This window comes from Ranitomeya imitator, chromosome 5 (assembly GCF_032444005.1).
Source record: "Ranitomeya imitator isolate aRanImi1 chromosome 5, aRanImi1.pri, whole genome shotgun sequence".
In the NCBI taxonomy this organism is placed as follows: Eukaryota; Metazoa; Chordata; class Amphibia; order Anura; family Dendrobatidae; genus Ranitomeya; species Ranitomeya imitator.
The window spans coordinates 139,885,126-139,898,839 of record NC_091286.1 but is presented as its reverse complement, the minus strand read 5'-3'; the positions used below and the strand labels follow the sequence as shown (position 1 = coordinate 139,898,839).

Genomic DNA, 13,714 nt, shown 5'->3' with positions numbered 1-13,714 from the left:
ATGTGAGCCCCGCTGCTGGAATTAAATTAACGTTATTCCTCCCAGCAGCGTTCAGTCACCGCGCTGTGTATAGAAAGAGGCAGCTGTAAAAGCACTAACTGGCACTAACTGGCAGCAGGCACTAATGCTGAATGGGCTGTCAGTCAGTGCCGAGGGCGCAGTTACAGGTGCCGCGCTCTATACACTGAGTGGTGATTGAACCTGCCCCGGAGCCATCCCATAACTGAACACCAAATGCTGCCAGAATAAATAAAGTTAAATTCCTCCCAGCAGCGGGGGTTTAAGTGCCGGCACCGGGCAGGTTCAATCAGAATGCTATAAAGCTGCAGATTAACCTGCCGGCACCGGGCAGGTTCAGTCAGAATGCTATAAAGCTGCAGATTAATCTGCAGGTTAATAGCATTTTTCAGGTAACAGATTCCCTTTAAAGGAGTTGACACATTGCTGACACATCTAGGATGAGATATATTAGTGGCATCAAAGGTAATTAGCTATTTTTTTCTGGGGAAATCAAACCACAGCTATACATGTTCTCTGCAGTAGTACAATGGCTATTAATGGCCAATCTTGTAATATCATGATGGCTAAAGTCGGCCAGCATGGGAGTAACCAATATCAAGAGTCTATCAATTCTGGTTTATAGAGACTGGTCCCAAAAGGGGGGTTCCTTTCTATAATGTCCATACTGTATGAAAAATAGGGCATATGAATAGGCGCTGTCTTCAATCACATCTGGATGAGAGAGGTTGCTACTAACATCACGGAACACTTGGAGAACAACTTGCATGCTGCACAGTTGTTAAAACTTTTTTTATAGTGTATTTATTACTGTTGCTATTCAAAGATATGCTATGAAATGTCTTTTTAGCCCCATAAAGCTTTTACAGGATACAGGGTCATGAAAAGTGATAATGGGTTCCTTTTAAGGAAAGATAAAAATTGTATAGTCACAGGGTCAGTCATATGAGTCACACAAAATAAAAAATACCACAGAAAGTACCTATTAGCTTCTTCTTTACCCTATACTGTTTGCAGATACATTCCCTGCACCCAAGAAAACTATTGAAGCTGACAGCAAATGGTCAACATTCACTAAGCTTTAGAAAATATTTATCATACTCAGATATGAGACAACCTACTGTAGTTGTACATTCAATGCTACATCCATGCTACTGTGAGTTGTTTCATCTTCATCTACCTTGACATTATTTGAGAGATGCATCTTCTGTAGGAACTGCAGGACAATGCAGGGGCTTATGTGACCCTTATTAGTGTAATGCCCAAACAGTTTCAGCAAACACATACACAACCAAGTTCAGACTTACCCAAAGGAAACAAGTGAATACCACGGTGGGCCTCGGTGTAGGAATGAACGCTATCTCTGACCCCTCTAAATGAGCAGTGCTTGGCAAAGTACATTTAATGCAATATATTCAGAGGTAATGTAGAGCATCTAACCATTTATTTAATAAAATATAACTTTTAATAAAATGTAGATGCATATTGTAGATTAGCAGACCATGTTGTACACACCCTCCCAGACCTCATTTACTTCATATGGCCACATTGGTCCCTTCCTACCTAAACATCTGGCAGCTTCTTGCTGTTGTTTAAAGTGGCTGTCCAGTACTGGTATAAATGGCCTATCCTTAGGACAGTACGTCAGTACAGATTGGCAGGGATGAGACATGCAACATTCCCACCAACGATATTTTACCAAGTCCCTCAGCAGCCAGATGTTCACATGTGTACTATACGGAGCCAGAACATCATAACTCTTAAAACTATGCACATTGAGATGAATTGCAGCTGAGCAGCACAATTGCAGAACTGCCAAAACATATTGTACAGAGCTGTTGTGTTCTGGCTTCATGTAGTGTGCTCAATTTTTAGTCAAGTGAGCATTTTTGCCATATCATCATTCCTATGCAGATTTTCCAACTCCAAACTGTATAAACTTGAATGCTTATTGGATGAAGCAAATCAGGTGATGGGTATTTGTGTAAAGATGAAGGGTGTGCCCTAAGGATACAACACCCTTTAGTCAAAGTGTGCAGAATTATTTGGCAGTTTCTTTTCCTCATGCAAAGTGGGCCAAAAATAAAGACCTAACTAATTCTGAAGGTCAAAATGTATTACAGGTCTTACAGAGGGGTGAAAATTGTTAATATTGATAAGGGCATGATCACAGAACCATCGAAAGTTTTCATTCAAATAGTCAAAAGGAATGCAAAAATCGTGTTGAGGAACAAAAGATGTATATTAACTGCCAAAATTTGAGAATAAACATATTTGAAGAGACCAAGAACCCAATATCCTCCAGTGCTGTCATATTCTAAAACTGTAACCTTCCCGGAGTGCCCAGAAGGTGTCCAGTGCTCAAAGATATGGCTAAGGTATGGAAGGTTTACACCTGACCACTTCTGCGCAAAACACTCGTAAGTTGAAATGAAAAAAATTCCAAGCCATTAGATATACAATTGAACCCTGTGAAGATGGTCATGAGGAAGTGGCTTAAATTTGGCAAAACATTAATTAAAACATGTATTTTTGTAAATTTGTTTACATAATATCACTAGAAGAAAATTGGTCCATGAGGTTGCCAAAAGGTGGAAGCAACAAGAGAGGAAAGGCTTAAATTTCTGTTAAGTATCGGTTGTATGCTGCATGTGACAATAATCTCTCATATTATTCATATGTCTGATAAATTGAGTAGAGTGACAACACAGGCCTTTTCTTACAAATAAAAACATCCAAAACTATCTAGGTTTTGCTAAAACCTACAACACATCTGTCAAAAGCATGTGAGAAAATGTGTTATGGTCTGATGATACCAATGTTGAACTTTTTGGGTACAATTCCAAAAAGCATGATTGCTGATAAGCTAATATTAACTATCAGATAAAGAGCACCTAGCCCACAGCGAAGCATGCTGGAGGCAGCATTATGATCTGGAGCCATTGTTCCGCAATTAAAACTGGGGCTTTATTCAAGATGAAGGGAATTATGAACATTCCAAATTCAAGTAAATTTTTAAATAAAACCTTAAAGCCTCTGCTTAAAAGCTGAAGATGAAATGGAACTACATCTTTCAGCATAGCAATGATCTTAAGCATATCTCGAAATCAATAGAAAATTTGTTTCCCAGAGGAAGTTCAAAGTTTGGAATGGCCCAGCCAGAAAGTAAAATAGAATACAATTGACAACCTGTGGATTGACTTGAAGAGGGCTGTCCACAGGAGATGTAGTGGCAGATTGATCTCTTCAATGAAATGGCATCAGTGAAGCCGCATGCACAGATGTAGATGTTGGTTCAATTAAATCTCTAAAGGATGTAATTGAGCCGAGATCTCAATCTGCACATGGGTCACCACAGGGCCATTTTATTGCAGACTGCTAGGACATCATGAGCCACCCCTGGCAAGGGTGGTGCTGATGCAAAATTTCAAACAGGAGGCAAGTCACTCACAAAAGCAGTGACCTATCATACAGATACCAGAGACTGATAGAGGGGCTAGGATAGAAGCTGAAGACCCTACCCACAGTTCCATCTATATTCATCTTAAGTTAATAAATCAAAGTCTTCAAATTTTCATTAAAGAACAACCATAACAAGGATTTCTTCACTAAAGTTTTCGATTGATTCTGTATTTCAGCACCATTATGGTCATGCCTTTACTTCACATTGGTAAATAATGCTGACATGTTCACTTTAAAAATAACTGTTACAGAATGGGGAACTATTTTTTTAATTTATTTTAGAAATCCTTTGTGGTCATACATAAAACAAATGGTTAAAACAGACATCTATCTCTCTTATTTTCTCACTGATGTTACCCTTTATCAGCAAAAAAATAAAGAGAACATGAAAGTGACATAACATTTAAGCACTATGAATCTTGAAGAAAAGATATAAAAATTATTTGAATATCCAACTGAGAAAAAAAAATCAGATTTTAAACTGCATGTAAAAAAAAGTGTATGGTCTGGAATCAGGTAAATCTTGATTTGGTTAAGAGTGTGCATATTTATGTAATCACAAATTATTGTTATTTTACCGCCTGAAAAGATTTCATTTTATTTTGTAGATGAATTGTACAGATTATGGATGACAAGGTGAAAAAAGCTCTGAAATTATTCTTGATTTTTTACATGACAAAAATCGGCATTTTAATAGGGGTGTGTAGACTTTTATATCCTATAGTTTACATTAAAAAAAGCTGATTAAGCTATTGTCTCTTTATTTAACCCCTTTACCCCCAAGGGTGGTTTGCACGTCAATGACCAGGCCAATTTTTACAATTCTGACCACTGTCCTTTTATGAGGTTATAACTCTGGAACGCTTCAACGGATCCCAGTGATTCTGACATTGTTTTCTCGTGACATATTGTACTTCATGATAGTGGTAAAATTTATTTGATAGTACCTGCGTTTATTTGTGAAAAAAATGGAAATTTGGCAAAAATTATGAAAATTTCGCAATTTTCAAACTTTGAATTTTTATGCCCTTAAATCACAGAGATATGTCACACAAAATACTTAATAAGTAACATTTCCCACATGTCTACTTTACATCAGCATAATTTTGGAACCAAATTTTTTTTTTGTTAGGGAGTTATAAGGGTTAAAAGTTGACTAGCAATTTCTCATTTTTACAACACCATTTCTTTTTTAGGGACCACATCTCATTTGAAGTCATTTTGAGGGGTCTATATGATAGAAAATACCCAAGTGTGAAACCATTCTAAAAACTGCACCCCTCAAGGTGCTCAAAACCACATTCAAGAAGTTTATTAACCCTTCAGGTGTTTAATAGGATTTTTTGGAATGTTTAAATAAAAATGAACATTTAACTTTTTTTCACAAAAAATTTACTTCAGCTCCAATTTGTTTTATTTTACCAAGGGTAACAGGAGAAAATGGACCCCAAAAGTTGTTGTCCAATTTGTCCTGAGTATGCTGATACCCCATATGTGACAGTAAACCACTGTTTGGTCGCATGGGAGAGCTCGGAAGGGAAGGAGCGCCGTTTGACTTTTCAATGCAAAATTGACAGGAATTGAGATGGGACGCCATGTTGCGTTTGGAGAGCCCCTGATGTGCCTAAACATTGAAACCCCCCCACAAGTGACACCATTTTGGAAAGTAGACCCCCTAAGGAACTTATCTAGAGGTGTGGTGAGCACTTTGACCCACCAAGTGCTTCACAGAAGTTTATAATGCAGAACCGTAAAAATAAAAAATCATATTTTTTCACAAAAATTATATTTTTGCCCCCAATTTTTTATTTTTCCAAGGGTTAGAGAAGAAATTGGACCTCAAAACTTGTTGTACAATTTGTCCTGAGTACGCTGATACCCCATATGTGGGGGTAAACCACTGTTTGGGCACATGGTAGAGCTCGGAAGGGAAGGAGCACCGTTTGACTTTTCATGCCAAAATTGACAGGAATTGAGATGGGACGCCATGTTGCATTTGGAGAGCCACTGATGTGCCTAAACATTGAAACCCCCCACAAGTGACACCATTTTGGAAAGTAGACCCCCTAAGGAACTTATCTGGATGTGTGGTGAGCACTTTGACCCACCAAGGGCTTCACAGAAGTTTATAATGCAGAGACACAAAAATAAAACAAAAGTTTTTTCCCACAAAAATTATTTTTTAGCCCCCAGTTTTGTATTTTCCCTAGGGTAACAGGAGAAATTGGACCCCAAAAGTTGTTGTCCAATTTGTCCTGAGTACGCTGATACCCCATATGTGGCGGGGGAACCATTTGGGCGCATGGGAGGGCTTGGAAGGGAAGGAGCGCCATTTGGAATGCAGACTTAGATGGAATGGTCTGCAGGCGTCACATTGCGTTTGCAGAGCCCCTAATGTACCTAAATAGTAGATATCCCCCTCAAGTGACACCATTTTGGAAAGTAGACCCCCTAAGGAACTCATCTAGATGTGTTGTGAGAGCTTTGAACCCCCAAGTATTTCACTACAGTTTATAACGCAGAGCCGTGCAAATAAAAAATATTTTTTTTTCCACAAAAATTATATTTTAGCCCCCAGTTTTGTATTTTTCCAAGGGTAGCAGGAGAAATTGGACCCTAAATGTTGTTGTCCAATTTGTCCTGAGTACGTTGATACCCGATATGTGGATGGGAACCACCGTTTGGGCGCATGGGAGGGCTCGGAAGGGAAGGAGCATCATTTGGAATGCAGACTTAGATGGATTGGTCTGCAGGCGTCACATTGCGTTTGCAGAGCCCCTAATGTACCTAAACAGTAGAAACCCCCCACAAGTGACCCCATATTGGAAACTAGACCCCTCAATGAACTTATCTAGATGTGTTGTGAGAACTTTGAACCCCCAAGTGTTTCACTACAGTTTATAACGCAGAGCCGTGAAAATAAAAAATCTTTTTTTTTTCCCACAAAAATTATTTTTTAGCCTCCAGTTTTGTATTTTCCCAAGGGTAACAGGAGAAATTGGACCACAAAAGTTGTTGTCCTATTTGTCCTGAGTACGCTGATACCGCATATGTTGGGGTAAACCCCTGTTTGGGCGCACGGGAGAGCTCTGTTTTACTTTTTCAACGCAGAAAAATTGGCTGGAATTGAGATCGGACGCCATGTCGTGTTTGGAGAGCCCCTGATGTGCCTAAATAGTGGAAACCCCCCAATTATAACTGAAACCCCCCAATTATAACTGAAACCCTAATCCAAACACACCCCATACCCTAATTCCAACGGTAACCCTAACCACACCTCTAACCCTGACACACCCCTAACCCTAATCCCAACCCTATTCCCAACTGTAAATGTAATCTAAACCCTAACCCTAACTTTAGCCCCAACCCTAACTGTAGCCCCAACCCTAACCCTAGCCCTAACCCTAGCCCTAATCCTAGCCCTAACCCTAGCCCTAACCCTAATTCTAACCCTAGCCCTAACCCTAGCCCTAACCCTAGCCCTAATGGGAAAATGGAAATAAATACATTTTTTTTATTTTTCCATAACTAAGGGGGTGATGAAGGAGGTTTGATTTACTTTTATAGCGGGTTTTTTAGCGGATTTTTATGATTGGCAGCCGTCACACACTGAAAGACCCTTTTTATTGCAAAAAATATTTTTTGCGTTACCACATTTTGAGAGCTATAATTTTTCCATATTTTGGTCCACAGAGTCATGTGAGGTCTTATTTTTTGCGGGGCGAGTTGATGTTTTTATTGGTAACATTTTCGGGCACGTGACATTTTTTGATCGCTTTTTATTCCAATTTTTGTGAGGAAGAATGACCAAAAACCAGCTATTCATGAATTTCTTTTGGGGGAGGCATTTATACTGTTCCGCGTTTGGTAAAATTGATAAAGCAGTTTTATTCTTCGGGGAAGTACGATTACAGCGATACCTCATTTATATCATTTTTTTATGTTTTGGCGCTTTTATACGATAAAAACTATTTTACAGAAAAAATAATTATTTTTGCATCGCTTTATTCTGAGGACTATAACTTTTTTATTTTTTTGCTGATGCTGTATGGCGGCTCGTTTTTTGCGGGACAAGATGATGCTTTCAGCGGTACCATGGTTATTTATATCTGTCTTTTTGATCGCGTGTTATTCCACTTTTTGTTCGGCGGTATGATAATAAAGCGTTGTTTTTTGCCTCGTTTTTTTTTTTTTTCTTACGGTGTTTACTGAAGGGGTTAACTAGTGGGGCAGTTTTATAGGTCGGGTCGTTACGGACGCGGCGATACTAAATATGTGCACTTTTATTGTTTTTTTTTTATTTAGATGAAGAAATGTATTTATGGGAATAATATTTTTTTTTTTTTTCAATATTTAGGAATATTTTTTTTTATTTTTTTACGCATTTGGAAATTTTTTTTTTTACTTTTTTACTTTGTCCCAGGGGGGGACATCACAGATCAGTGATCTGACAGTGTGCACAGCACTCTGTCAGATCACTGATCTGACATGCAGCGCTGCAGCCTTCACAGTGCCTGCTCTGAGCAGGCTCTGTGAAGCCACCTCCCTCCTTGCAGGACCCGGATCCGTGGCCATCTTGGATCCGGGGCTCGAGCAGGCAGGGAGGGAGGTAAGACCCCCGCAGCAACGCGATCACATCGCGTTGCTGCGGGGGTCTCAGGGAAGCCCGCAGGGAGCCCCCTCCCTGCGCGGTGCTTCCCTGTACCGCCGGCACATCGCGATCATCTTTGATCGCGGTGTGTCGGGGGTTAATGTGCCGGGGGCGGTCCGTGACCGCTCCTGGCACATAGTGCCGGATGTCAGCTGCGATAAGCAGCTGACACCCGGCCGCGATCGGCGGCGCTCCCCCCGTGAGCGCTGCCGATCGCTATGACGTACTATCCCGTCCAGGGTCAGATAAGCCCAGGGCACCTCGACGGGATAGTACGTCTAAGGTCACAGAGGGGTTAAAGGAATACTAAAACTGCATTTAGACAGCCCAATTGTGGCTATTAAATGATCACAAATCAGCTACATACAAGTTGATTGGGAGCAATTTAATACCCTGCTCAGTTACTACATTTTTTTGCGCCTAGTTAATAATAATTTTATTCATATAGTGCCAACATATTCTGAATTCCATCACTTGACTTTGTTTTCCAAGTTGAAGGTATGTTTTTTGGCCGCAAGTCTTCAATGGCCGAACTTCTCTGAACAGCAACTGGGTGTAGCTGGGTCCCACTTGTTGCTGCAGGTTCTGCATTGAAGACACTAATAAACTCCTTCAGATTTTGAAGAGAAGGAAACAAGAAAAGACTTATCAGCTGCAATAAGTTTTCTTGGCCGACTGCTGTCTTTGGTCCTTAACTTTGCCTATTTCTTGGTATCCCCAATGCTCAGAAATACACTGCTCAAAAAATAAAGAGAATACAAAGATCCCACATCCTAGAAATCACTGAATGAAATATCCAGTTGTAACTCTTTATTCATTACATAGTGGAATGTGTTGAGAACAAGAAAACCTAAAAATTATCAATGTAAATCACAACTAATATCCCACGGAGGTCTGGAGTTGGAATGATGCTCAAAATCAAAGTGGAAAATGAAGTTACCTTGCCTCAAGACAAGGAAATGATGCTCAGTAGTTGTGTGTGGCCTCCACGTGCCAGTATGACCTCCCTACAATGCCTGTGAATCTGCTTTCATCTGTAAAGAGCACAGGGCGCAAGTGATGAATTTGCCAATCCTGGTGTTCTGTGGTAAATGCCAAGCGTCCTGCTCGGTGTTGGTCTGTGAGCACAACCCCATCTGTGGACGTTGGGCACTCAGACCATCCTCATTGAGTCAGTTTCTAACCGTTTTGCAGACACATGCCCATTTGTGGCCTGCTGGAGGTCATTTTGCAGAGTTCTGGCAGTGCTCCTCCTGTTCCTCCTTGCACAAGGGCTGAGGTAGCAGTCCTGCTGCTGGGTTGTTGCCCTCTTATGGCCCCCACTTCTCCTGGTGTACTGGCCTGTCTTCTTGTAGTGCCTCCAGCCACTGGACACTATGCTGACAGACACAGCAAACCTTCTTGCTACAGCTCACATTGAGGTGCCATCCTGGATGAGCTGCACTACCTGAGCCAGTTGTGTGGGTTGTAGAGTCTTACTCATGCTATCACGAGTGTGAAAGCACAACCAACATTCAAAAGTGACCAAAACATCAGCCAGAAAGCATTGGTACTGAGATGTGGTCTGTGGTCCCCACCTGCAGAACCACTCCTTTATTGAGTGTGTCTTGATAATTGCCAATAATTTCCATTTGTTGTCTATTCCATTTGCACAACAGCATGTGAAATTGATTGTCAAACAGTGTTGCTTCCTAAACGGACAGTTTGATTTCATAGAAGTTTGATTTACTTGGAATTATATTCTGTTGTTTAAGTGTTCCCTTTATTTTTTTGAGCAATGTGTATGCAGATATCTATTTATCATAAAACACCATCAGTTAGGCATCTGATTAGCTCTATATTTATACTACAGTGGACAACAAGCCTAAATATATAGTCGCAACCATAAGTTTTGCATTTTTTTAAAAGTGTGATTACTTCTGTCTGTTGTGATGCCATTTTCCTGGCGATTAATTGAAAGTGCATGAAGTTGTTATCATACAAGACCTTAATTTTAACCAAAATGCCCCAGAATGTAACATATGTATAGTCATTTAATTAAAGGAAACTAACTGCCAAAAGTTTTGCATATACTATTTATCGATCTCAACATAGAGAGTAATTAATTGTTTACAGTGCTCTTACTTTAATTACTGCACCACACGGACGGGGCATTGAAGCCACTCCATTTACAAATCTGCAAACAATTCATCTTTATTGCTGTAGGTATGGGCACCAACTCGTTGCCCCAACTCATCCCAAAGGTGCACTATAGGGTTTAAATCAGGTGATTGAATTGGCCATTGCAGCAGGCGAACATTTTTATTTGCTAACCACTTTTTAATAAATTGGATGTGTGCTTAAGGCTACGTTCACATTAGCGTTTGGCGGGGCTGCGTCGGGCGCAGCCGCGGCGACGCATGCGTCATGCGCCCCTATATTTAACATGGGGGGCGCATGGACATGCGTTGTGCTGCGTTTTGCGACGCATGCGTTTTTTTTGCCGCAAGAGTAGGGCGCAGAGGACGCAGCAAGGCTACGTTCACATTAGCGTTTTGCGGGGCTGCGTCAGGCACAGCCGCGGCGACGCATGCGTCACGCGCCCCTATATTTAACATGGGGGGTGCATGGACATGTGTTGTGCTGCGTTTTGCGATTCATGCGGTTTTTTTGCCACAAGCGTGGGCGCAGAGGACGCAGCAAGTTGCATTTTTTTGGCGTCCAAAATTCGGCAAAAAAGGACGCATGCGTCGCAAAACGCTGCGATTTAGCGTGCGTTTTGTTGCATTTTTGTTTGCGTTGTGCGTTGCGTCTCCGACGCAACATCGCACAATGCAAATGTGAACGTAGCCTATGTTGCATTTTTTTTGCGTCCAAAATTCGGCAAAAAAGGACGCATGCGTCGCAAAACACTGCGTTTTAGCGTGCGTTTTGTTGCGTTTTTGTTTGCGTTGTGCGTTGCGTCTCCGACGCAACATTGCACAACGCAAATGTGAACGTAGCCTAAGATCATTGACATGCTGGAATTTCTAACCCCTGCCTACTTTGGTTTTACGATGTGGCACTATTACATTCTCCAGTATATCCTTGTACATGGTAGCATTCATCTTTCCATCTATTCTATGCAGAGGAACAATTGCAGATGCAGAAAAGAAGCCCCAAACCATGGCATTGTCACCAACATGTTTCACTGTAGGTGTTTCGTATCTTACATCATTATGTTTTCCAATTGGGCAGTATATGTAATGCTTGCCATCACTACCAAACAGAATGAACTTGGATTCATCCGACCACAACATCTTAGACCAATCTGACTCTTTCCATTGGCTGTGTTCTTTAGTAAACTCAAGTCAGATCTTCCGATTCTTTGCAGAGATGAGAAGCTTCTTGAGTGGAACTTGTGCATTCATTCCTATTGCTCTTAGCTGTCACACCACAGTTTGGCGCTTCACTTTGACCCCATATTCTTCATTCATTTCATGCAAAATCTGTCCAGCACTTTAATGAACATCAGATACTGACTTTTTCTTAATAATGTAATCAACTTTGGAGGATCTTTCCTCTGGTCATCCACTTCCAGGTTTGTCAGCTGTTCTATAACATTCTCTTTCTTTCTTTATTACACCGTGACACTTGACTCTGAAGGTACCGTCACACTAAGCGACGCTGCAGCGATACCGACAACGATCCGGATCGCTGCAGCGTCGCTGTTTGGTCGCTGGAGAGCTGTCACACAGACAGCTCTCCAGCGACCAACGATGCCGGTAACCAGGGTAAACATCGGGTTACTAAGCGCAGGGCCGCGCTTAGTAACCCGATGTTTACCCTGGTTACCATCGTTAAAGTAAAAAAAACAAGCACTACATACTTACCTACCGCTGTCTGTCCCCGGCGCTCTGCTTCTCTGCTCTGGCTGTGAGCGCCGGGCAGCCGGAAAGCAGAGCTCACAGCCAGAGCAGAGAAGCAGAGCGCCGGGGACAGACAGCAGTAGGTAAGTATGAAGTGGTTGTTTTTTTTACTTTAACGGCCCTGCGCTTAGTAACCCGATGTTTACCCTGGTTACCAGCGAAGACATCGCTGAATCGGCGTCACACACGCCGATTCAGCGATGTCAGCGGGAGATCCAGCGACGAAACAAAGTTCTGGACTTTCTTCCCCGACCAGCGATATCACAGCAGGGGCCTGATCGCTGCTGCCTGTCACACTGGACAATATCGCTAGCCAGGACGCTGCAACGTCACGGATCGCTAGCGATATCGTCTAGTGTGACGGTACCTTGAGAGTAGTTGATTTCCATATCTACCTCTTTTTTCTTTTGCCTGACTTCACTCTCAGAATAATAATCTTCCTGGCATCTGGTGATAAATTTGACTTTATCTTTGCCATATTTTAACCATAAAACACACAAGCAAAAATAAAAAATAAATGTTAGGCAAAATTCAACTACCCACGACAAATTATGCAAAACGTCTGGTCCAGCAAAAGTTGAAAACTAACACATAAAGGAATAAAACAATGGCAAACACAATTTTCATCCTTATAGCATTTGCTTCCAGTTTACTAAAATCCCAGGAATATGGCATCACAACAACCAGACAGAAGTAATCACACTTTTCTACAAAATTTTAAATTTTTGGTCGCCAGTGTATAGCGAATGTCATTAAAATTGATCTTCAGCGTAAAGAAGAAAAAAAAATCTTGAGAGTTTTTTGATATTGCCTTCCTGATCACAATATAAGTTATTCTCTCTGGGGTTACATGAATAGACTAAAGGATTTGCAATAGCCTACATCAACAGAAGATCTGTGGTTAGTTCTCCAATTTGTTTGGAACAACCTCCCTGTCAAGTTCTTTCAAAAACTGTGTGCAAGTGAACCTAGAACTGGTGCTTTGGTGCTATTTTAAAGGAAGTGAGTAGTTACAACTAGTGATGAGCAAATATACTCGTTACTCGAGATTTCCCGAGCACGCTCGAGTGACCTCCGAGTATTTTTTAGTGCTCGGAGATTTAGTTTTCCTCACCTCAGCTGAATGATTTACATTTCTTTGCCAGCTTGATTACATGTGGGGATTCCCTAGCAACCAGGGAACCCCCACATGTACTTAAGCTGGCTAACAGCTGTAAATCATTCAGCTGCGGTGATGAAAACTAAATCTCCGAGCACTAAAAAATACTCGGAGGTCACCCGAGCGTGCTCGGGAAATCTCGAGTAACGAGTATATTCTCTCATCACTAGTTACAACAAATATTGAATCGATTCTCCCTCACTGTGCCCGTCTCCCTATGGGCATAAATACAAAAAACAGTGTTAAGTGTACTACTTAAAGTAAGATTCAGGAGTGTACTTGTCTGATCTGATTGCTTACATCAACCATCAACAAGGGCCAGCAGATTTTATACCTTCTTAAGAGATGTGCACAACAAGATCATTAATTGGTGCAGCCTCTGCTGACTGCTGCATACCAATCAGTGATGTATACAAATGGTAATGCAGAAAAGACAACTCATCTATCTCCGTCACTTTCAGATAACAGAAATGTTGGGGTTCCCTTTCACCAGGGGAATTGTTTGACAAGTATTAATCTAGAAGAAGGCCGGTGAGT

At 41.3% G+C, this 13,714-nt stretch overlaps 1 protein-coding gene across 4 annotated transcripts in view; it reads right to left on the bottom strand.

Annotated features, from left to right (window-relative positions):
* Positions 1 to 13,714, bottom strand: part of ADGRG6 (adhesion G protein-coupled receptor G6) — a 259,254-nt gene that overhangs the window by 112,034 nt on the left and 133,506 nt on the right. The gene's annotated exons all lie outside the window — the stretch shown is intronic.